This window comes from Peromyscus eremicus, chromosome 1, assembly GCF_949786415.1.
Source record: "Peromyscus eremicus chromosome 1, PerEre_H2_v1, whole genome shotgun sequence".
Lineage (NCBI taxonomy): Eukaryota > Metazoa > Chordata > Mammalia > Rodentia > Cricetidae > Peromyscus > Peromyscus eremicus.
Genome location: NC_081416.1, coordinates 23,060,325 through 23,086,575, shown reverse-complemented (window position 1 = coordinate 23,086,575; position 26,251 = coordinate 23,060,325). Strand labels below are relative to the sequence as shown.

At 38.2% G+C, this 26,251-nt stretch overlaps 1 pseudogene; it reads left to right on the top strand.

Moving 5' to 3' along the window:
• Positions 1-1,247: 1,247 nt before the first annotated feature.
• LOC131896315 (cytochrome P450 2C26-like) lies at positions 1,248-19,249 on the top strand (annotated as a pseudogene).
• The last annotated feature ends 7,002 nt before the right edge of the window (positions 19,250-26,251 follow it).

Below are 26,251 nucleotides of genomic sequence, written 5' to 3'. Positions count from 1 at the left end.
CACAGTTTTCCATTCAAGATTTCTGAGTAATACTAGGCACACTTTATTTACTTAGTTGTATTTTTTTTTTTTTTTTTGGTTTTTCGAGACAGGGTTTCTCTGTGTAGCTTTGCGCCTTTTCCTGGAACTCACTTGGTAGCCCAGGCTGGCCTCAAACTCACAGAGATCTGCCTGGCTCTGCCTCCCGAGTGCTGGGATTAAAGGCGTGCGCCACCACCACCCGGCTACTTAGTTGTATTTGTCAGAGTCTATTAAGTACTTATAAGGCTGCACGTATTGAGAATGCATATGCAAATGTTTAAGGCAACAAATGAATATTTTAAATATACATTTAAGCCTGGGTATAATGGAGTGTGAATAGACTTCTAAAATTGGGAAGATAAAGCAGATGAGTAGCAATTTTGAGCTACACAATGAGACTTTGTTTAAAGCAAACTTATTTCATAGTACATACAAGATATCCATGATGTCAGAAGTCCTGACCTGATAATTAATCTCAGAATCAGTGGAATTAATGGATAGAATTTTGAGAAATTTTCCTGTATCCAGTCATTAACTTTAATATTTTCAAGAATAGTGACACCATCTAAACATCTGCTTTGCATTTTAAATTGCACTATTTGTTTATCAACCAGTACAATAAAGCCAGAATCTCTAATGCATATCTGTTAATAAGCACACATATGAAGAACACTGTAGCTTGAGTTTTCCTGCCTGGCCCACACCACAGTCAGGGCAAATCTCTTTCACCTGCCAGTCCCACAGCCTCTCAGACCCGACCAAGTAAACACAGAGACTTATGTTGCTTTCAAACTGTATGGCCGTGGCAGGCTTCTTGCTAACTGTTCTTATAGCTTAAATTAATCCATTTCCTTTAATCTATACCTTGCCACATGGCTCGTGGCTTACCGGCATCTTCACAAGCTGTTCCTCATCGTGGTGGCTGGCAGTGTCTCTCTGACTCAGCCTTCCACTTCCCAGCTTTATTCTCCTCCTTGCCCCGCCAATACTTCCTGCCTAGCCAACGGCCAATCAGTGTTTTATTGATTAATTAGCAACACATTTGTCATACATCCCACAGCAGAACACCTTATTTCTGTCTTTATCACTAGGATAAAGTCCACTCAAAAGAGATATTGAAGAACATCTAGCTGATTAGTCAAGTACGACATCATGATGATTCAGCAGGTAGTGTTATAAATGCTCTGTCGTGCCTGATCAAAGCTTTGTCAGTTAGAAGTGTGTCCATGGATCTAGTTGTGGTCCTGGTGCTCAGTCTCTCCTGTCTGCTTCTTCTCTCACTCTGGAGACAGAGCTCTGAGAGAGGGAAGCTCCCTCCTGGCCCCACACCTCTCCCAGTTATTGGCAATATACTCCAGATAGATGTGAAGGACATCAATCAATCCTTAACCAAAGTAAGTATGCCTTTTAAGTCTTCAGTTCTTTGCAAAGAAAGATAAATTTAACTCATCTTTAAAAATTTTTGCTATTATAATATAATTAAATCATTATTATTTTAAGATTATAATATATTCCCCTTTCCTCTCCCCAAACCCTTCTTGTTCTTTTTCAAATTCATGGTCTCTTCTCTTATTAATTGTTGTTATATGCATATGTGTATATTTATATACTTAAATATTTCAAAATTTCAGCCAGTATAGTCTGTATAATGTTATTTGTATTTATGTTTTCAGGAGTGGCCAAAACGGTATTGTAATTTTGATCATAAAGATAAAAACTTCTGTAAAGTCTCAGGTGACTTCTACCTTTTCTAATTTGTCAGTACCAGAAATTGAGGAATGAACAATTTCTATTGTGAATGAGAGGACTTTTGGGTTTTTGTATAGTATAATAAAATCCGGAAAATTGCAAAAGGTATGTATATTTCTTCCCATCTTTATTTTATAGCCATTTCCCATAATTTTTTGGCTAAAAGTCTCTGGTAAAGAACACATCACATCATTCAACAAGTCAGGTAGCACTTTGGAGATGTGTCTTTATTGGTATTAGCCTTTGGTACTGAAGTTCTCTGAAGAACTGATGCTTTATTAAAAGAAAATATCTGTAGATGTGGATTAACACAGGGAATAAAAGAACTAAAAGTACCAGGGCATATTTAATGTTATCTGAATTGACTTTTATTCTCTACCTGAGACAATGAATGCCCCAGAGTAAGAACCTGTTCTCTTAGTAGATGCTCATGGTGTGTGCGGCTTTGGTGGTATCCACTCTCCATGTTTGTAGTAATGATAGATAAAACCTGGGATGTTCACTATGGATTTCTACTCTTCATCATGGGGATAAGTTCCACAGTTAGTCATCTGGGAACTGATACTTAATTCAGGATGGTGATATTTTATTTGTACTGAAATGTGATTTTAATTGTATGCTAATAAATAAAGTTGCCCAGGGGTCAGAGCTATTAGAGCCATAACAAAAGCTGGGTGTTGGTGGTACACACCTTTAATCCCAGCACTTGGTGGGCAGAGGTAGGTAGATCTCTGTGTGTTCAAGGATACAGCCAACAATGATGAGGCAGTCATGTGGTTGGTTTTACAACCAATGAGAAGGCAGGACAGAAAGTCTATATAAAGACAAACAGAAAGGAAGTAGCTCTCTTTTGGAGAGGTCTCTTGGCTGAAGAGGATAGCTGCAGCAGGCGGGTAAGGCTCTTAGCTCTGATCTCTTGGCTTTCTTCTTTGCATTGGTTCTGTGTTTCTTATTTAATAAGACAGTTGGTTACATCTACAATTCAGTATGGAGTGAACATGAAGAATAAATTGCCTAGGTATCAAGGATAAAAAAGCAGAGTATCAACATTGAGTCTGTTATTCATTAGCAATTCAGCCCCAAACTGAATTTGGAAAACTCTTGCCTCAGTTACTTTTTGAAACATTATCAGGAGACCTGCTAAACAATGATGTGATGATTCATTGTAATCTAGGTTTCAGCTGCCTGGGCCATCACATAACACATTATACCCATCCACACATGATAATTACCAATTACTTTTCTTACCTATTTCCAGTTCTCAAAAGTCTATGGCCCTGTGTTCACCCTGTACTTGGGCATGAAGCCCACTGTGGTGTTGCATGGGTATGAAGCAGTGAAGGAAGCTCTGATTGACCATGGGGAGGAGTTTTCTGGAAGAGGAAGCTTCCCAGTAGCTGAAAAAATTAATAAAGACCTTGGTAAGTAAGTGTGCATGTTCATGTATGAGCTGGGTAGCATTCACAGTGGAAGAAGATAGAATGGAAAGGCCCGACTTGTTCCTGAAGGCTCAGGTTGGGCCTCTCTATATACTTGTGTCCTTTCTGATATCCTTTTTCTTCCTGGGATGAACTTTGTAAGTTCTGTTCCTATTGGTTTAGGAATCATTTTTAGCCATGGAAACAGATGGAAAGAGATAAGGCGCTTCTCACTTATGACTCTTCGGAATTTGGGCATGGGGAAAAGGAGCATTGAGGACCGTGTTCAAGAGGAAGCACAGTGCCTTGTGGAGGAACTGAGGAAAACCAATGGTGAGCAAAGTTTTGTGTTCTGACTTTTCCATTCTGTTGTAGGTTTGAGTATAAAAGATCTATTGATATTATTCTATCTCAAAGGTTTTTCTTTTGTTTTCAAATCAGACATAAAGAGCACAGCTTTCATTTTAATTTTCTGATGAGTTACAGACCTATGCATTCTCCTTAGCACAAATATGATTTATTGATTGCTTATCATTTCACCAGAGAATAATTGCTACTGATAATGGTTACATCTTCCCCTGTCGAGCCCAATCTGGATGATATTTGTTTTTATTTTGTACATATTTTGGTCTCCCCAGCTTCCCTGGTGTCCCAAGGTGTCTTGCAGGCTTATGTTCACAGTTCTAGGTAGTAATGATTCAATGTATATTTTTCATTTCTTAGCCAAGGCAATAGAATCTTATCATGATTTCAAAACGTTATCATGATTTCTTTTGTTGTTATTTATATGTTTTAAGACAATACACATGACAGCTTCAATCTGCAAAACACACAACCAAGCTTAGGGACCAGACTCATTTAACTGAATTTGAACTATTTCTATTAACACTTTATATCATCTTTCTCTGAGTGTATTCTGGCTCTGTTTTCTGTCCTGACAATCATGTCTCTACATAGTCACTCTTTTGCCTTAGAGGATGGGCAGATCTTAATTTGCTACCACTGTGAATGCTATTCACCCAGGAAGTACCTGCCAAGGAAGAATCAGGTTATCTGCTTAAATTCTGAAGTAGATTTCCTTTTAAGTTCTTCTTCAAAACAGAGTGAGGAAAAACTGAAAATCACATTTTACCTGTGATTGGCAAAGAAAAATCCTGAAGTATTACTCATTATCTTCTTTGTTAAAAACAATACATTTTCTGACAGATTATAGTATGGTAATATTTAAAAGCTTAGCATACCACTGGCATAATCAAAGAAATTCCCTCCATTCACTTTACAGGGAGAATTGATTCTGCTCTGAGCACTAGCATATTGAAGTTTGTAAAACTCCTTTTTTCCTGCCTGAAAATAGCAGTCAGCTAAAGGATTCAAGTCAGTACAGTAGATAAGATTTGCTCTTATTCAACTAGTGAGGTTAAGGTTAATTCAGATTTAAGGTATGCTGATTCCATGTACACCGAATTTGTTAGCTGTGAGGGGAATTTGTAAGTAAAATATTGCTTAAAATTTCTAAAGTGTGTTTAGCTGTTAACAAGGGAAAATGTTTTTGATGTATGTTCACAATTGTTTCCAACTCTCCAGGGTCACCCTTTGATCCCACCTTCATCCTGGGTTGTGCTCCCTGCAATGTCATCTGCTCCATTATTTTCCAGAATCGTTTTGATTACAAAGATAAACATTTTCTCACCTTGTTGGAAAAATTAAATGAGAATGACCAGATTCTGAGCTCTGCCTGGGTACAGGTGAATTCAAGTTCCTTTCCTTCTGAGAACACACTTATGGTCATTCTTTCTCACAGGTCAAATTCTATACAGACTAATGTTGAGGTGACATAACGCACATCCTGCCTAGAGTATTGTGGAAAGGGTATCTGGAAGGGAGGTTTAAGCCCTTTGCTAAACAAATAGGAAAGCAAAGAGCAAATGCCAAGTTGGCTCAAGCTGCTTAGGCACCTCTGCAGATTTTCTCCTTGACTACCAGAGAGCTGCTTCTATAAATTACTTCATTCATTTTGAGAAGGCTGTCCAGTCACTCATAGAACATTCTTACACTACCCACAAGTCCTGTGTTTCAAAAATTAAGTCCATCTTCATTCCAGTATTTGACAGAAATATCATAGTGTAGATAAAATATTCTGCTAAAGAATATTTGGGATAACAAACCTTCTAGGATACACTGAGTTCTTTTAGATGTTTCATGCTTCAGTTTGGATTCCTGGATAACAAAGTAACAGGAAGAAATGACAATATAAATGGTTTTAAGGTGTGTTGACGACAAAGATGCCCACAATCTTTTCCTGCTCTCTGCCTAAATTGATATCTCCTTCTCTCTCTAAATAATGACTGTGGACCACAGAGGAGTCACTAAGGGTGTGGAATTAGTTTCAAGGCATCTTTACCAGCCCACCCACTTCTACATACTCACTCCATGTCAGAGGTTGGATGATAGGAACAAAGTCTGAAGGTACTAGCTTTCTGTAGTCAACCAAGTTACCCAACTGTCCTAACATTTGCTGGCATCTAAAAAGTATGAATTATAGTAGTTTATATTATATGATATTTCAAAATCATAGGGCAGAAATGAATTATTCACGAATGTGAAAAAATTACTGTGAACGTTGATCATCTGGGCAGGATTTTCTCCCTCAAATCTCCTACTAGCATAGAAAATTGTTGTATATAAAATGAATCACCTCTTCTTCAGGGTGGACACCAGCCATATGCAGAACTATAAATCTAAATTGGATTTGCTATGTCATTACGTGCATTTCTCTATTTTACCACATTCATTTAATAAAATTGTGTATTTTCTCTTATAGTTCTGCAATACTTTCCCAGTAATCATTGATTACTGTCCAGGAAGTCATAAGAAATTAGCTAAAAAATTTTTATGATATTAAAAGCTACCTTCTGGAGAAAATAAAAGAACATCAAGAATCATTGGATGTTACAAATCCTCAGGACTTTATTGATTATTACCTGATTAAAGCAAAGCAGGTAAAGTGTTGATATACACCCATTTATTTGATTGTTCAAGTATTTACTCATTTATTGAATACTTACATATTTTTCAAAGATCTTTAAATACTTAGGCCATTTTCATTTAAAAAACAACTTGAATATTTATTATGTGTGTGAGTATGCAATATGGATTTGGGAAAAGATAAGGGGAATTTACACATTGAAATTTACCTTCCCATAAAAAAGCAATCTAGCTGAGGAGAACAATAATACAAAGGGTAAGTAAGATGGAAACTAACCTTGATCAAGTCATAGAGTGTAAGCTCTTACATCCTGTCATCTTTGTAATATACATCTTTCACTGCTTTCCCAAATCCATCCCATTATTGTTTTCATTTATTATTTTCTGACACATTGTATAGGCAAAGTATTCATTTGTAATTGTCTTGTGCATTAAACATTTTGGTACAGAATATAGAATTTAATTTAATATGAAAATATGTTAATTTTTGTATTTATCTATAAGATTATACTTAATGGGGATTTTAATTTTTAATATGGCATTAATTTAATGCTTAATTTCCTTAATCATCCACTATCTGTAACATTTATAACAGATATATTTAGAAGGACCTTTTTTCCATTTATTTAAAAGAAAATTTTCTTTACTCTTGAGAATTTCACATATATATTCAATGAGGTTATAGTCATGTCCATTCCCCATTTCTTTTGCTACTCTCCTATATCCTCCCTGTAGCAACCGTCTACAAGTTCATACTCTCATTCTTTTTTTGATAACCCACAATTCCAGTAGATGTTCCCCATATTTGTATAGGTATGGGGGCATGCACTGCATCATGGGAAACCTCTCAGTAGCTATACCTTCAAAAGAATGATTCTTTCTCCCCAGTGGTTATTATCAACCAATGGCATCTCAATAAATAGTGGGACCTGCATAGCCCCCATCAGTGCTGTAAGTTTGAGTGTCTCGATTTTGTTCAGGTCTTGTCTTGATAACCACAGCCGCAGTGACTTCATGAGGGGAATAAGCTTGTTATGTCCAGAAGGCTACATTTCACAGCTCTCCTTCCCATCCTCTTGCTCTTGCAGTTTTTCTACCAATTCTTGCACAGTGTTACCTAAACATAATGGGAAGATGGGGTTGATAAAGATGTTAGACTTAAGACTGAGCACTTGCTCTCTTATTCTCAGCACTTTGACCACTTACACCTCTCTGAATTGACTGCTAATCTCTGCAAAAAGAAGCTTCTCTGACCTAAGTTTATAACAGGCCAGGTTTATGGGGAGAATTGTAAACATTTAGACAACAGTTTGGTTACATGACTCTTCAGCAAACTAACAGCAGTAGGTTGTGTCCTAGGGCATCTGACCTCACTGTCCATGGGCTTTTAACCAGGAATACATTTCCAGGTATGAAATTCACTGCTGTGGAGGAGAAGGTTTTAAAATCAACCAGAAAGTAGTTAGTAACCTTGTAATAGTCATTCTTCCATTGAATCAGCATGCCCATCCAGGATGGTAGCTTGATCTGAACAAGGATAAGACTTACAGGATATGGATGAGATTTGACCGAGGTTAAGGTCTATAGGTGAGGGAGGAGTTTCACAACCCTTGGTGGTGGAAGCCATGGACCTGGGATAAAGTTGAAGCTTCCCTAGACTAAGGTCACAGACACAGGGAGTTTCACAACACAGCACAAACTGCAGACTCAGGAAGAGGCCTGAATTGACCCAGGACACTCTCTAATCCTCAGAGAAAGACTAGTGATAGAACCACTAGCCCCAAATATCAATCCCACAGAAAAAAATGGTACCTCAATCCTACTGTGTCTTATATCCTCTCCTGAATATTATAGATATCTTTATTAAAAGAACAAAGATGAATAAAACAAAATAGTAATAATAAAAAGTAAAAAATTAACCAACAGACTTACTTCAAAGGGAAAATCCCAGTGCAGAAAGAAACAGTATGAACAACCAAGATAACATATGTATGATATGAAGGGTATTTCCAGGCATTTACTTTTAGTTTAATGTAGTTCAACATTTGTGTAAATTCTAGATTTATATGGTATTCTTTTTTAATTTTTAGATTAAAAAACTCTTTATGAGTGCTCTATCACCATGTATCCCTTTATGCCAGAAGAGGGCATCAGATCCCTCTATTGGTGATTGTGAGCCACTATGTGGTTGCTGGGAATTGAACTCTAGACCTCTGAAAGAGCAGCCAATGCACTTAACCACTGAGTCATCTCTCCAGCCCCTCCTATATGGTATGTAGCAGGAATCTTAAAGAGTCTTTATTAATAAAACAAACCTGAGGCCAGTTATTGGGGTGAAATGCTGGATGGTCAGAGAGACAGAACAAGCCACAGCTAACCTCACCTGGCCATCTTCTCAGCTGATCCTGTTTCCTCAGACTGGAAGCTTCTGTGTCCTCATATCCGAATGGCTCTCAGCTAAACTGTGCTGCTAAAAACCTAAAAGCTTGAATACTTAACCAGCCAAAATGCTTCTTGTTTCTGGCCTTCATGCCTTACATATATTTCCTTTCTACCATCACTCCCTGGGATTAAAGGCTCACTTTCTGGGATTAAAGGCGTGTGTCACCATGCCTGATTGCTTCCAATGTGGCCTTGAACTCACAGTGATCCACAAGGATTTCTATCTCTGAAAGGCTAGGATTAAAGGTGTGCGTGCCACCATTTTCTAGCCTTTGTATCTAGTGGCTGTTCTGTCTCTGACCACAGGTAAGTTTATTAGGGTGTACAATATTTTGGGGAACATAATACCACCACAATGGTATTCTTAAGACTTGTAACAACTAAATATCCAAAGGCTTCTCATAATATGTAAACACAATTGGTTTACAAGTGTACTGCTTTAGAATAGTTTTACTTTCATTTAAGACATATGTAACTTGTTAAGAAAACAACATAAAGCTGATATTACAAAGGGAGATGACTGTCTTTTCTAGCTGCTAGTTATCAACATAGAGAAACATACCAACATACAAAAACACAGTGGATGTCAACATAGAGAGTCATTTTAATAGCATCAATAGTGTTGATTTCGCAGTATTAGACACTCATCACTTTCTAAGTTAGGAAATACTTAAGAATGATATCCTCACTAAACATCCACTGCTGTAACCATGATGAAATATCTATTGCATATTATCTTCTCAGCTTCATTACTCAGCTTTGAAATTTTACTTACTGTCTCCTTCATCCCATTTGAGCCATCATTGTGTCTGCATCCTATCTTCATGACTTATGCTCTCCCCAGTGTGTGTGGTCCATCCATCCATCCTTCCCTAACCAGTCCATATTGCTAGTTGACCACCCTGTTGAATGAGGCCAAGTTATCTCAACTTTGTGAACCTATTCCTGAATGTTCCCTATTCCTTTTATATATTTATACTTTTATCCTTTACACAATTACAACTTTGTTGTGAGTCTGCAGCACTACTGAGTCCATAAAATTTTTTTACAAAGAAATGAATAGCAAAATATTGAATAGGCTTGTAACATCTAACACAGTATCTCTACTTATCTAATTCTATTAATTTAAATCTAGTTATGAATGTTTCAAATAAAGAATGGGGTGATTTAACTATAGTGCAACAAATCTCATTACAGACCAGTTATAGCACAACAGAGAAACCCCAAATTGTTACAGTCAAAAGCTTTTGACTTTTTCTCAATATATTCAGCATAGGTTTTAAATGAATGATCAAAAAATAATCTGTTTACACCTTTTTAAGACAAATTATCCTGCATTGTACACATCTAGCTGCAGAGGATCCCATGAGTCCAAGTTCAAATTTTTTTGGCAAGCAAACAAAAAATGATGTAGGAAATGAAATTTTGATGCTCTGGGCCAATCTCTGCAGTCTGTGCTAATTTCTCCTGGAACTATACTTTCAAGTTCTGTGCTGGCAACAATATAAAATGGTACAATATTGTCGAGTCATTTTTATCAGATGTGGTAGTAAACAATTTACCTGATAATTACATCAAACACTTCTTAGGAAAACCACAATCAACACTTGGAATATACAATTGAAAATTTGTCAACCACTGTGACTGATCTGTTTAGTGCTGGGACAGAGACAACAAGCACAACGCTGAAATATGCTCTCCTGCTCCTGCTGAAGCACCCCCATGTCACAGGTGAGGACACAGACGGTAACTCACAGCATTCTTGTAGGAACTGGAAAGATGCTGTTAGTGTCCCTCTCATTGTTATTCTTAGAGAAGGCTCAGTCTTTAAGCTTTTGTGCCAATGGCCATAGTGAGCAGGATGACTGAGAGGAATGAAGAAACAGGCCTTAGGAAAAGCAATCAAATGCTGATCAGTGTCTGGGTTCCCTGAGAAGTGATCTGTGGCAGTCAGCACCAGCATCCTTTGGCTTGTTGTACCTACATTTAGTCCCCAAATCAGATTTTTTAAAGAGCAGGCAAATTTTGTATTGCACAGAGGTGAAAACACACCTTGATGAAGCATGAGTAAAATCCTGGGTCTTCTTGAGTTTATCCCAGATAATTTCCAATTTGATAAGTATTCAAAATAAATAAATTTATTATAAAGTTATTTCTCCTAGGCAGAATGAAGGAATTTTATAATTCCAAAAGTCCATTTCCATGCAAAAACACATTTTTTTTTTCAGTTGTACCAATGGTACTTTCTTCTACAAATAACATTATTTTAGAATTTAATTTTTTTATTTTACAGTTTTTATTAAATTATCTAATATGTTTATAAACATTTATGCAGTTAACATTTAAGAAATAATGTATTATCTTTGAAAATCAGAATTCAACTATGACACTCACGCGATCCATTAGCTTCGAATATTATATGCATATATATCATATGCACATAGTTTTTATGCTTTCCCCAGTATAACAATGGTTCTTGCACACTTAAGAGGAAGAAATTCCATCTGGAGATAGGAACCAAGAGAATGACAGAGTGGACAGCCTTTGTTCTTATGTTATTGTCACAGAATAAACACAGTAACCATGAGAACTACCTTAATGTTTTCTAAAGCAGAAGAGGTCCCCCTCTGTTTCCTTTTCAGTGGGGAGCAGGCCTCCAGGAGATGGCAATCAAATGGGACAAGATAAAACTTACTTTTAAATACATTTGATGTTCTAGAATATATGAAATTCACCTTTCATCTGTGCTCAATATACATTGAAATGACAATAGCATAAACCTGAATGCCAGAAATTAAATGGTAGGAGGACAGGAAAATAGCAAACATTCAAGAGGGCTTCACAAGAGTTCTGAAATACAATAGTGTATTGAGGAGTGAGGAAAAATGGGGAAGGGAACATGACGCTGTAACATAGGTGTTAGATGAATATGTATGAAAACTAAGAAAGATAAGCTATATCTCTCCAGCCACAGTATGGACCTCAATCTGAAAACAATAAGAGTCTAAGTAGAGAATAAGGTTATAAGAGGAGACTATCCTCACCAGGGTCCTCTTCCTACCCTCATTCCTCAGGAGACTGAGTTTTCCCCACAGAAGCTAGAATTGCTCTCAAAAGAAAGGAAGTGTAAGAAGCCCTATACTCAATGATCTCAAGTGGTTGACAGAGAAAGAGCAATGTATAGGGATGAAAAGGGAAGGGTAACTGCTCCAGTCTCTGAATTGTGAGGACAGAGCACCTTTCTCCATCTTGCTTATGAATTTCAGCAGCAAGATCTACATTTTAGATATGATAGCAACTGTAAAGATATCTTCATTTTACCATCTTGAGAGGAAGCTCTAAGTACCCCTCAGAATAAACCCAAGAAATAGTCACTGAATTTCAGAACACTAGGATAGAAGCATAAAATTCTTTAGGGAGACCCCTGAGTTACATGGAATTATTTGCATTGAGACTGCCTAGATGTTATGCAAAAATGTAGGGATAGACCTCAGTGTTTATGCTAACTTTCCCTTTCTTCATGAAATAATTGAAAATGTTTTTACATACTTCTCTGAAGCAGAGTCAAGGAAGTCACTGACTTCAGGAATTGGAACAACCCATATTGGAGAGGAGGGAAGACTATAGGATAGGTTTCTGTGCACTCAGCCTACAAAGCTCCAGATTATGTGTTTACCACATGGATGCTGTAGGCATGAACAGAGATTGAGGAAAAAATAAGAAGTAATGTGTGGTCTGTACTCCCTATCAACTGAGATTTTATTCCAGGAGCTAAAGCATCCACTTGAATCCTTAGAAGCAATTCTAACACATGAAATGGAAAATTACAAACAAAATTGAAAAGATATCAGTCAAAATGATCACTAATAATGGAAATTAATAATTTTCATGTTATTGAATAATATTTATGTACCTTCAATGAATCTCACAATGAATATTCTAATATTTAAGTGCTGCAATTCAACATGTACTGAAGATAAAAATATAAAATGAAGTTATAGGAAATGTGTGTGATCTATTTGTAGATACCTTTTAGTATATGGAATGTAACTGTAACTCATATTTTTAATTTTTCATGACAGAAAGACAATAGATATTATGTAATCTGGCATATAGGAAACATTAATTGTTACAAATATGCTTATATTTCAGAAACAAATGTTAATTTTGAACTTGGCAAGTTTTGATATTACTTCAAATTATACACACTCAGACACACATAAACACACTTATGAATGATTTTAAAAATATATTGTATTGTGACAAAAATTCAACATTTGATTTTTAATTGTCCTTCATTAGACTATGATATAAGGATTAATTGTATTATTTTATTATTTGGAGTATTTAACTATTGGCTATTATAATAAGTACATACTGAGATATCATAATAGTTATTTTGTAAGGCAGTAGTATGAGTCCATATGTATTATCTCTATTTATCTAAGTGTACTCTTGAATATAAAATACATTTATAATGCTGTTGGGGCTACTTTTTCATGCAACGTGTAGCTCTGAATTGTGACAAACATGTCAGTTCTGTTCTATTCCAACACTTCTCACTGTGACTAACCAGCTAAAGTCCAGGAAGAGATTGATCGTGTAGTTGGCAGAAACCGCAGCCCCAGCATGCAGGACAGGAGACACATGCCCTACACAGATGCCATGATTCATGAGGTTCAGAGATTCATCGACATCCTTCCTCTACCAACCTGCCTCATGCAGTGACCTGTGACGTTAAATTCAGGAACTACCTCATCCCCAAGGTAAACTTGTCTCTTCTCTGCATCACCTCTGTGCTCTTGATGCCCCCAGGTTCATAGTGTGATTTCAGTCCTCTAAGTCACACAGTGCTGCAGGTTCTTAAGCTGCTCCATGATTTGGAGGGCAGCTCTACTGCAGGTACAGATAGATATATCTAGTAATGACACTTCCATGTTTGCTCTTTTTTGCAAATATTGCTTTGGCAAATTTGGGTATTTCCATGTGAATGTTCTAACATTTTGTCAATTCCTCAAAACACTTTTCTAGAATGTCTATCATTTTGAAAGTAAATCTTGAGATAATTGGAGAGAATCTGTATCCTCAATCCTTTGATTCATCACTATTCTTAATTTTTGGGTTTTGTTTACCTGTGATATTTTCTTTCCAGCAATGTAGCTTAGAAATACTTTCTTAGAGATTTCCTAATTGATAATATTTTTTGATATGATTTTTTTCTATTTCCTATAACCTTTTTAACCTGCTTTATGAAAACAATTGATTTGATATCTTTGTTTATCTGATTTTAACCAAACGTGAATTTTAGTACTCACTGCTAATGATTTGTCTGTAAATGTATGTGGAGTCTGGAGGTGTTATGTAGATTAGTGTTTTGTATGTACTTTTCCAGTTCTGTGTTCTTAATTTCTGTTCATGATGTCATTTCATGGGTTAAATAATTCCAGGGTAGCATTGAACATAACTGATTGTTTCTTGTTCTTCTTTTATTTTTTATTTTTTATTAAGAAATATTTTATTCATTTTGCATACCAGTCACAGATTTCCCCATTCCCTCTTCCTGCCCCTCTAGCCTCCCCCCACTAAAACACCCCTATTCCCTCCTACAAGAAGGTAAGACCTCCCATGGGGTGTCAGCAGAGCTTGGTACATTCAGTAGAGGTAGGCCTACATAAAGGAGACAGTTGTATAGCTTGATTTGCTTAAGGGACCCCCTGGAATTAGGATCAGGATCCATCCCCTGTGAATGAGAGGGCTTTTTAGAACTCACTACTTATGGTAGGACTCCTTGCACAGCTTTGATACAGGGGGAGGGACTTGGACCTCCCTTCATTGAACATAACCGATTGTAATGGGCATCTATTTGTTTTATTTCTGAGCAACAAAAAGGAATGTAGCTTTAATACTTGCTTGTCAAATTTGATGACTTAAGAAGATTTGGAAAGAGTTATTGATCAGATTATGCACATTTCCCATATCTTTACTTTGGCATGGATTTTGACCAAGAAAATATGTACCTTCTATTCAGATATGTTTTCTGCACCCATTTTTATGATTCTATATATTGACTATACTCTCATCATTGAGTGTATGTATTGTACTCACATGCATACATTTAGATTTGCTTGGCCACACATTGTTCATGACTTCTCTGTTATGTTTTTAAAGGTTTTTCTCCTTTTTTAAAATTTAAAACAAAAAATTCATTCATGTGTACACTGAATCTTGATTATACCAAACCCTCACCCCTCACATTCTTTGCCAGGACACCCCATCACACCTCCCTCCCAATTATGTCTTACATTTATTTATTTATTTATTTATTTATTTATTTATTTATTTATTTATTTAATCCATTGAGTCCAGTTAGTATTGCCCGTATGCACATGGGTTTGGATCATCCTGAGGTGCAGGTATCATACCAGTTGCCACACACCTAAAAAATAGTGACCCTCTTTGAGTTGCTTTAGTAGAGGTGAGGTCTTAAGAGCTATGTAACAATCCATGTTGAATTGTTAGTTGGCTTAATCTTGTGAGGACCTTTCCTCCCAACTCCCTATCCATGTTTAAACTTTTAGCTCCCAGCTTCTTCTCCGTTCTTTAATGTGACATGTTCTCCTATTTCCTCCTCCCCCTTTTATGTATCTTTGTACTTGGATTGCAAGATCAGAGGTTCCCACATAGATTCATCATGTACATTGCATTTTCCTTAACCCTTCATTTTGCTGCCTACTCTCCCATTTATGCCACTACACTACCTGCTTGAAACCTGCCTCTACTACGTTCATTTTACCTATATTCTACTCCCCCTCCCAAATGTGTCTTCCACTGTTAATGACTTGTTTTTAGTTTCCTACCTTCCATATGTAACTCACGTTAGATATACAAAACAAAACAAATAATTTTAAGCCTAGACTCTCAAGTAAGAAAGAACGTGAAGCATTTGTATCTTTGAGGTAGGTGACCTCACTAAGTATGATTTTTTTTCTTTGTGTATATGAGGGGTATTTTCATCTTGTATATTGACCAGACCAGTATCTCAGGAATTAAGCCAATTTGGTTATAGTAAATGATGTTTTTGATATGATCAACACTCAACTATGGAATTCAAAATGTACTGAAAGCACTTTAACAACATCACTGTGACTGGCCTCACACTCCTCCATGCTCCCTACATGTTCTGACTATTAGAAATGTCCCTGCTAGTCTGTACTAGTTCCTTCTATGGAACAGAAGATTGAACTATGGCCCTGTGATTTCTTTGTAACCTATTTTTTTTTCTGTGTGTCATTGCAGGGAACAACAGTAATAACATCACTGTCATCAGTGCTATGTGATAGCAAGGAATTCCCCAACCCAGAGATATTTGACCCTGGCCACTTTCTAGATGGGAATGGAAACTTTAAGAAAAGTGACTACTTCATGCCTTTCTCAGCAGGTAATAGAAACTCATTATCATGGTTGCAGTGCCCTAAGGGTTGTAAGGACTCACACAGTGACTCCACAGGGGGTGGTAGATTTGCAGTTTAAGCATGATCAGGAACATGACTTCCAGTGCTCATGCACTGTCCTTTTAAGAAGCACCCTCCCTGTCCAGCCACAGAACTGAGACATTTTATTGTTCCATCATTATTCAAAATTGAAAAAGGTAGAGTGTAGGCCACTTGTTATCTTCCTTTAGATACATCACAGAGATACTAAAGATACTATCCTAGAAAGCAAACTTTATTTATACTTTACTCACCAGGAAAATGGAGATTTCTTCATTATTTAAATTAATATCTTTCTGCTCTGCTACTCACCTCCATGCTGAACTATGTATTCAAAAACACAGAAAAACATAAAAGGGACTGAGACACACTTGGAAATCCAGAGTGAATAATTCATGTTAATGTGGTTGGACCAATGTAGTGTGAGATCATTACTCATTCTAAGGCCAGAGGGTTCTTGGAGAGAAATTTACACCTTACTTTTTCATATATCACTTTTTTGTGCACAAAATAGAGCATCATTCTCTTAAAAGACTTTTTGCCTGCTTCAAAGTGCATAGGTCATGGAAAATTTTCAGAAGATAATTCAGCTCATTTTAAAGAAGGGCATGAACCACTGGAGGAGGATGTTTCCTCTAAGTTCAGAATCTTCCAGATCACCTCGGGATGATAGAGACATTGTAGATGGACCATGATGCCCAGAAGTGGTAACAGGCTCCCCTCCCCCAAATTCAGGGTATGAGCAATGAACATTGGGTCCATACCTGCAATATGTGTGCTGTTTGGATCCTGAGCTCCCTTTGTTGATTTTGTGATCTTTTTAAAAAAATTTTATTATTATTATTATTATTATTATTATTATTTTTATTAAAATTTTTCTCATTCATTTTACACACCAATCAAAGATCCCCTTCATTCCTCCTCCCACACCCCAGCCTCCCTTCCTAATCCCCCACTCCCTGCCACAAGAGGCAGAGCCTCCCATGGGGAGGCACATCTAGTAGAGGCAAGTCCAAGCACTTACCTGTAGCTGGAGAATTTTTCTCCAGCTCCCACCACCAAGTCCCGCCAGTCCTGGAGTCCACTTATAAAATAAACACACAGACTCTTACATTATTTAAACTGCTTGGCCATTAGCTCAGGCCTATCATTGTCTAGCTCTCACTCTTATATTCAGCCCATTTCTATTAATCTTTACTTTGCCACGTGGCTCGTGGCTTACCAGTACTTTACATCTTCCTTGTCTTGGCGGTGGCTCCAGCAGGTCTTCCTTTCCTTCCTCCTTCCTCAATTCTCCTCTCTCCTTGTCCCGCCTATACTTCCTGCCTTGTCACTGGCCAATCAGTGCTTTATTTATGTAGAGCAATATCCACAGCACTTACCCTTTTTTTTCTTTTTAAAAAAGGAAGGTTTTAACTTCAACATAGTAATATTATATATAACAAAATAATTATCGAGTAAGAATTATAGTTACAATATAAAAGAAGATATCTATCTTATATTTGTGAGTTTAAGGTTTTATATCTAACTTATCTTTTATTATAACTAAGAAAAATTGTAAGTATCTGGTCTTTAACCACATCAAAGACCTCAGAAGGATATAACACTACCTGAGAAATGGGAGAAGGATGCAAGCAACTTTTGGGAGTCTTGTAGGGTAGACAGAGACAGCTGACAGCCTGGACAGTCATTTAAAGTTTTCTTGTAAAGTTGGGGCATCAGTCGGTAAAGCATGGAACTCTTAATCCCAGGGTCGTGGGTTCGTGCCCCACATTGGGTGCCAGATATTGGTGAAATTATTATGGCCACTCCACGTAGTTAAAAGGAGATTTATTTAATGGCATAACTTACAAGTTAGGGGATAGGTAGGTCTCAGGGTCTGGGGAAGGTATATCACAGTCCAGTGGTGTTCTCTGGAGCTCTGCTTGGCCCACCTTCACCGTCCAAGGTCCTGGAACCGAGTGAGTGCGCTGCCCATCCAGATCTCAGGTCTCCATGTGCCTCCTTTGGCCCCGCCTTGTAGGCGTGACAGTTGCTGAAGTCTCAATGGGGGTTGGAACTTCCAGATAAAAGCTGGAATGGCTACCCACTACACTTACCCCTGCCTCAATGCTTCATAAGCTGTCCCATCATAGGTAGTGGGCTCCAAAAAGCCCCCTCATGCACCAGGGATAAATTTTGATTCTACTGCTGGGGACCCCTCAAGATGTAAAGCAAAGGATATCCAGACAAAACCCCACAACTCCAGAGAAGCTAGCTAACAGGGAAGACCCAAAATGGAATGCATGGATGGCCCTGGGAAGGGGAAATAGTTGAGATATTCATGAGTGATCTGGGGGAGAGGGGTGGACAATGGAGGGTAGGGGATGGTGGATAAGAACATAAGGGAAGGGGATGGTCTTGCTGGAACAGGGAAGGAGTGGGAAAGCAGTGAGAGAGATACCATGATGGAGGGAGATATCGTGGGGATAGAAAGAAACCTGGTGCTAGGGAAATTGCCAGGAATCCCCAAGGATGACCCCAGTTTGGACTACTAGAAATAGTGGAGAGGGCACCTGAACTGAACTGGCTTGCCCCAGTGATCAGATCGGTGAATACCCTAACTCTCATCACAGAGCTTTTCTCCAATGACTGATTTTGTGATCTTTATAACAGATTCACAATCCCCACTCCACAGCCTCCCTGGTATTTTAAATACAGGTGTGAGCAAATATGTCTAGCTGAAAAATATTTTTGAGTGACAAATTCCTTCAGACTATATGTTAATTAGGAATATGCCTCCCTTAATCTATTTTTATACCTAGTTTTCCCTTCCCTCATCCATTTATCTAACCACCTACCCAACAACTCAGCAGTTACTATTATTTTCTTGTATCTGTGCCAGCACAGTGCATCTCAGAATAATACTTGTTGTGTGCAAGGAATAATTACCTTCTTTGGTGTTTCTACCTCCCTCCACCAGGAAAACGGATGTGTGTAGGAGAGGGCCTGGCCCGCATGGAACTGTTTCTATTTCTGACCACCAATTTACAGAACTTTAAGCTGAAATCTCTGGTTCACCCAAAGGACATCAATATGACCCCAGTGAGCAATGGATTTGCCTCTCTGCCACCCCCTTATGAGCTCTGCTTCATTCCTCTCTGAAGAGATCAGAATGTCTGGCTCCTGATGTGTTGTCTTCTGCAATCCCCTCCAGGCCCTCATATACCTCTTCCCACATTGAGTACTGTAGTGATATTTTATTTGTATGCCCCAATACAATAAAGCTTGTCTGGGGATAGAGGAAAAAAGCCAGCCACTATATTAAACATAGAGGTCAGGCAGTGGGAGCACACACCCTTAACCCTAGCATTCTGGAGGCAGAAATTCATCCAGATCTCTGAGTTCCAGGCCACACTGGGAACAGAGGAAGGCATGGTGGTACATTTCTTTAATCCCAGCACTAGTTAGCTATAGAAGTCTGGATGTCTGCACAGACAGACAGGAAGTGATAGAGCTGGGCAGAAAGAGGAAGTGATGTAGCTGGGTGGAGAGAGGAAGTAAGATGGCAGGGCATAAAAAGGTATATAGGTGAGAGCATACAGGAAGTAGCTCTCTCTTGGCCTGAGGATTTCTTAATAGTAAGAACTTGTGGCTATGGCTGGCTTGTTCTATCCCTCTGATCTTTCAGCTTTTACCCCAATATCTGGCTCCTGGTTTTTATTTTATTAATAAGACCATTTAGCAATTCATATTACAGAGGACCCTGTGTCCTTTCTCCCCTCTCATAGCTTCCAAATCTTTTAAGATCAAGAAACACACGTATTTCAAAATGCAGATTCTGGAGTCACTGCACACATATGTTCTCATTTTCCTACTTTGTGTAACAGTGTTCCCATCACTTGTGCCCACGTATATCTAAACTTCAGTTATTGTGGTTTAACTGAAACACCAAGAGATTATTATCTTATGATAATTAACAGTAATTTATCTTCTGCATGATTTTAATGATAAGGACGTTTGATTGGTATGCTTTTGCTCAGAATTTCATTAAAATTCACGGTAGAAACAAAAGAACATATATTCTCAACTTATCATGCTGATCCACATAATGAGAATAACAGAGCATGTAAAGAGGGAGTGGTGGAAAGTCAGTTCAATCAAAGTCCAGGCATGGTGGCCTATACTTGTTATATCAGTGTTTAGGAGGCAGAGATAGGAGAATCACTTAGGCTTACTGGTTATCCATACTAGCTTAATAGTCAAGCCTCATGTCCTAGTGTCTCTGACACCATCTCACAAAACAGAATGTGCAGTTGCTGAGAAATAGCACCCAAGGTTTACCTTTGGCCTCTACATGGATATGTCTTTGTTCTCACACATTCACCTAATCATGCACACCCTACCTCCCCCTTCTCCAACACAAAAGAGAATGTAAAGTGGAAGACAGTAAGAAAGCTCTTGGACTGAACTGCAGCTGGAGTAGCCAGCAGTATTTTCACCTGAAACAGATAAACAGTGACCAGAAGCAGCAGTAGCCTGCAAAGAAACAGAGTGAGGACAAGTCACAGGGAGGAATACACACACAAGGTGGCTGTTTTGCCATGTTATAACATTTTAAAATGTTAAATGATAACATTTTAATGCTTTTTTAAAATTTATTCTTCTCTTAGAATACATCTAGACTGCAGCCTCTCTTCCCTCTATTCCTCCCAGTCCCCCTTCCCCTCATTTCTCTCCCAGATCTACTGCCCTTCTGTTTTCCTTTAGAAAAGAGCAGGTCTCCCAGGCATATTAATCAAGCACAGTATAACAAGATGCAGTAAGACTAGGCACAAACCCTCCCCCTATTCTACAGGGTTCCCCAAGCACTGCATCATGTTTAGCTGCTGGTCTCTGTATTTGCTCCCATCAGTTGCCAGAGGAAACCTCTCTGATAGTGATTGGGCCAGGCACCAATTTATGAGCAGAATACCACTGACTTTTTTTTTTGTGGGGGAGCAGTTAGTTATGTTTGTTTCTACCCTAGGTCTCTGACCCATCCAGCTTCCAGTTCCTGGCCACCCATGCAGTGTCAAGCATGGGCTCCCTCTTGTGGCATGAACCTCAAGTTAGACCAGTCATTGGTTGGACACTCCCATAAGCTCTGAGCCACCTTTACCACAGCACAACTTGTGGGGCCCAGGACAGATGTGGGTCAAAGTCTTTGTGGTTGGGTTGGTGTTCCAGCCCCATGACTGAGAATATTGCCTGATTACAGCTGAAAGCTCGTTAGGCTCTGTATCTCTTTTACTAGCAGTCCTCACTAGTGCTGTGGGGTATTTGATCACACTGTGAACCCTGAGATCGTGTTAATTAAATAACATCAACCTTGGATCAAGAAGTGGAGCCAGGAACTAGTTGACAGGAAGTAGCTATAGAGAGTAAGAGGAATTTTTTAAAATGGATAGAGAAATGCACAGGAAGTAGGGTGGAGGGTCTTTGAGTTTGGTGGCTTTTTTGGTTTGGGAAAGCAGAAGAGAAGTTCTCTTTCTGAGATGCTGGCTAATAGGGAAGGTCAGCTGGTTGCTTCTTGTCTTCTCTGAGACATCAGGTTTTCAGCCCAGCATCTGACCTCTGAGTTTTTACTGGCAAAATTGTAAGATTGAGATTTAGTTTAAAAATAACACACTAGGGTCACTGTATTAGGTTCCAAGTAGTTTCTATTGCATTAGGTTTCCACATTGGCCCCAAATACTCCCTTTCCAGTTGTCTCTCCCTGTACTTGTCCCTCTGTCCTTCCCTCCCTGACCTGATCCATCCTGTTCCCGTGAACACCAGTCTCTAATCCACTGCAAAATCATTTCTATTTCCCCTTTCCAGGAGAGATCCATGTGCATGCCCCCAGCCCTCCTTGTAACTTAGCCTCTTTGGGTCTATGCATTGTCATTTGATTATCTTTACCTAACAGCTAATACTCACTTATAAATGAGAACATACCATTTTTGATATGATATGCACTCATTTACACATAAGGGGGGATTCTTTTTTCTAGTTCTATTCATTTGCCTGCAAATTTCATGATGTCATTTTTTATAACAGTTGAGTAATATTCCATTGTATAAATGTACCATGATTTATTTATCCATTTTATGGGTGAGAATATGGTGGTATTTTATTTGTATTGAAATGTAATTTTAATTGTATGTTAATAAATAAAGTTGCCCGGGGGTCAGAGCTATTAGAGCCATAGCAAGAGCATGGCGGTGGTGGCACATGCCTTTAATCCCAGCACTTGGTAGATAGAGCTAGGTAGGTTTCTGTGTGTTCAAGGATACAGCCAACATTGGAGAAACACGCCTTTAATCTCAATACAGTAGAGGACCTGCAGGGCTGTACATACAGGCAGTGACAAGGCAGTCACGTGTTTGGGTTTACAACCAATGAGAAGGCAGAACAGCTAGACTATGTAAAGACATACACACAAGAAGTAGGCCCCTTTTCAGAGAGCTCTCTTGGCTGGTCAAACCTGATGTGTCTTAATCTGGAACAAATCCATAGCCTCTGACTTTCTGTGGAAACAAAAGCAGAGACTCTTTTCCAAAGCAACATATCCTTATATCCAAATTTTGAAGTCAAGTTATCTTTAAAATTTACATTTTGGCATAACTTAACAGCTTTTACAATCAAATATTTTTCTTCAGTTACGAATATCAAAGACAACATAATCCAGATTCTCTGTGTGATAGCCATCTTTATGTGGCTTATTACCTTTAATGTTTCTTTAAAGACTTTATTTTTAAAAACTATCTATTTGTTTATATAACTGTATATATTTTTTTCTCTCTTTTAAGCCTACGTACATTTTACACACGTTGTAAACTATTCCATCTGAATCAGTCTTATTGTGAACCTATTGCTTTAAACTGCAGCATTCTAAGACTGAAACAGTGTTATGGCTGCTGGCTCCGCCCACTTTAGCTTCCCAACGTGGTGGTGGTCCATTTTCCGTCAGCTCTGGGAGCCGTAACTCTCAGAAATAGTGGGTCTACACTTTTATCAAAGTAGCATGTAGCCCAGAAACCTCTTTATATATATATAGTAGTAAAGACTACATCTACCACACAGCGTAATGTGCCGCTGGCACACGTCTCATTCCCACCATACTGCCGGTCAAACGCGCAGGCTAGGAACCCGCCAGTAGTTCAAACCCATGTTTTGTGGTGTCTAGCTGCCTGTATGAGACATGAAGCAGGAACCTGTTTTTGTCTCTGTTTAGAATTGGTTATTAAATTTTCTCAGGTTTAAGGTGGAAACTCGAGCCATTGGGTGCCAGTGGGCTGATGGCTTCTGATGTGCTATGGAACAGCAGCTGAAACAGTTATTCTTGAAGAGTAACTAAGCTCACGCCTCTCAATATTAGACTGGTATTTGATAGAGGGATATGGAGAAGAACGGGATGCTGAGATGAAGCCATATATACACAGCCAAGAAGAATGGACAGCTGAATTAAAAAACCATCAACAATTTCCAGAATTAAAAATCCTGAATCATGACATGACACTAGTGGAATTCAGGTGTTTCTGGTACATGGACTGCTCTCACCCAATGTGAGGTTGAACTGTTGACCTTGTGTACATCCTACTTCACAAATGAGTCTGTCAGATACACTAAGCCTATAGGCTGAAGAAACTCTATGAATGGAATCAGTGTGGTAAAGCCTTTTCATGTCAGAGATATCTTCAAACTCATAAAAGAACACATACTGGAGAGAAACCCTATGAATGTAATCAGTGTGGTAAAGCCTTTGTATGTCGGAGTTATCTTCAAACTCATGAAAGAACACATGCTGGAGAGAAACCCTATGAATGTAATCAGTGTGGTAAAGCCTTTGTATGTCAAGATCATCTTCAAAGGCATAAAAGAACACATACTGGAGAGAAACCCTATGAATGTAATCAGTGTGGTAAAGTCTTTGCACAATACAGTCATCTTCAAAGTCATAAAAGAACACATACTGGAGAGAAACCCTATGAATGTAATCAGTGTGGTAGAGCCTTTGCACAATATGGTCATCTTCAAAGTCATGAAAGAACACATACTGGAGAGAAACCCTATGAATGTACTCAGTGTGACAAAGCCTTTTTATGTCACAATGATCTTCAAAGGCATAACAGAACACATACTGGAGAGAAACCCTATGAATGTAAACAGTGTGGTAAAGCCTTTTCATTTCAGAGTTATCTTCAAAGTCATAAAAGAACACATACTGGAGAGAAAACCTACTTTTAAAGAGTAACAACTTGTTTAAAATGTTTTACATTGCTGTAGATTTTAGTTTATTGATACAAATTTAAACTTAATTTTGTTATACTGTATATATATTTCTATTCTTGTTTGAGGTATTATGTTTATGTAACTCATTTAAAATTGTAATGGATAATTAAAAATAGATTAATAGTCATCTATGATAATCATGTTTGTAGCCATGTTAGTTAAGTCTTCTAGGTATATATAGATATATTTCAGATAGATAGGTAGTCTTCAAACACTTTAAAGACCTACAGAATATGGCATTTAAAATGTTTTAAAAATTTAGACTTTCTGGACAGTGAGACATGTCTGCTCCTGACAGCACCGATTTACTTCAGAGAGGAGGATGGACATTGAAGACACTCAACATGGAGTTTATCTTCACCTTGACAAAAATAGCCATTTGGGCAAGAAACTGTTCTTGCCTGGACTGCTTGATCAACTAGACATGCAGGACCCATAGAAACGTGACCACTGAGCTTTGCTTGACAAAATGGTCCTTCAGGTTCCTGCTTTGCAGAGGAAACTGCCAGACATTCTACAGGACACAGAAAAAAGTGAATAAGAGAATATAGGCCTGTGGGATGAAGACAGATGCCCCAATTTTACAAGAGAACTTTGAATGACTGTCCAGGCTGTCAGCTGTCTCTGTCTACCCTACAAGACTCCCGAAAGTTGCTTGCATCCTTCTCTCATTTCTCAGGTAGTATTATATCCTTCTGAGGTCTTTGATGTGGTTAAAGACTAGATACTTACAATTTTCCTTAGTTATGATAAAAGATAAGTTAGATATAAAACCTTAAACTCACAAATATAAGATAGATATCTTCTTTTATATTATAACTATAATTCTTACTCGATAATTATTTTGTTATATGTAATATTACTATGTTAAAGTTAAAACCTTCCTTTTTAAAAGAGAAAAAAAAGGGAAGTGCTGTGGATATCGCTCTATATAAATAAAGCACTGATTGGCCAGTGACCAGGCAGGAAGTATAGGCGGGACAAGGAGAGAGGAGAATTGAGAAAGGAGGAAGGAAAAAGAGACCGGCTGGAGCCACTGCCAAGACAAGAAAGATATAAAGTACCAGTAAGCCACAAGCCACGTGGCAAAGTAAAGATTAATAAAAATGGGCTAAATATAAGAATGAGAGCTAGACAATAATAGGCCTGAGCTAATGGCCAAGCAGTTTAAATAATGTAAGAGTCTGTGTGTTTATTTTATAAGTGGGCTCCGGGACTGGCGGGACTTGGCAATGAGAGCTGGAGAAAAATTCTCCAGCTACATGAGGACGCCTAGGCTGTTTCCAATTTCTGTCTATTATAAATAAAGCTACTATAAATATAGTTGAGCAAGTGTCCTTGTGGTAGGATGGAGCATCTTTTGGATATATGCCTAAGAGTGGTGTAGCTGGGTCTTGAGGTAGATTAACTCCCAGGTTTCTGAGGAACCACCCTATTGATTTCCACAGTGGTTGTGCAAGTTTGCACTCCCACCAGCAATGGATGAGTGTTCACTTGCTCCACATCCTTGCCAGCATGAGCTGTCACTTGCGTTTTTGATCTTAGCTGTTCTCATAGGTGTAAGATGAAATCTCAAGTAATTTGGATTTACTTTTCCCTGATGGCTAAGGATGTGAACATTTCTTTGAGTGTTTCTCAGCCATTTGAGATTCCTCTGTTGACAATTCTGTTTAGATCTGTATTTCATTTTTAGTTGTATTGTTTGGTTTGTTAACATCTAGTTTTTGAGTTCTTTATGTATTTGGGATATTAGCACTCTATCAGATGTGGAGGTGGTGAAAATATTTTCCAATTCTGTAGGCTGCCATTTTTTTCATATTGATGGTGTCCTTGTCTTACAGAAGAGTTTCA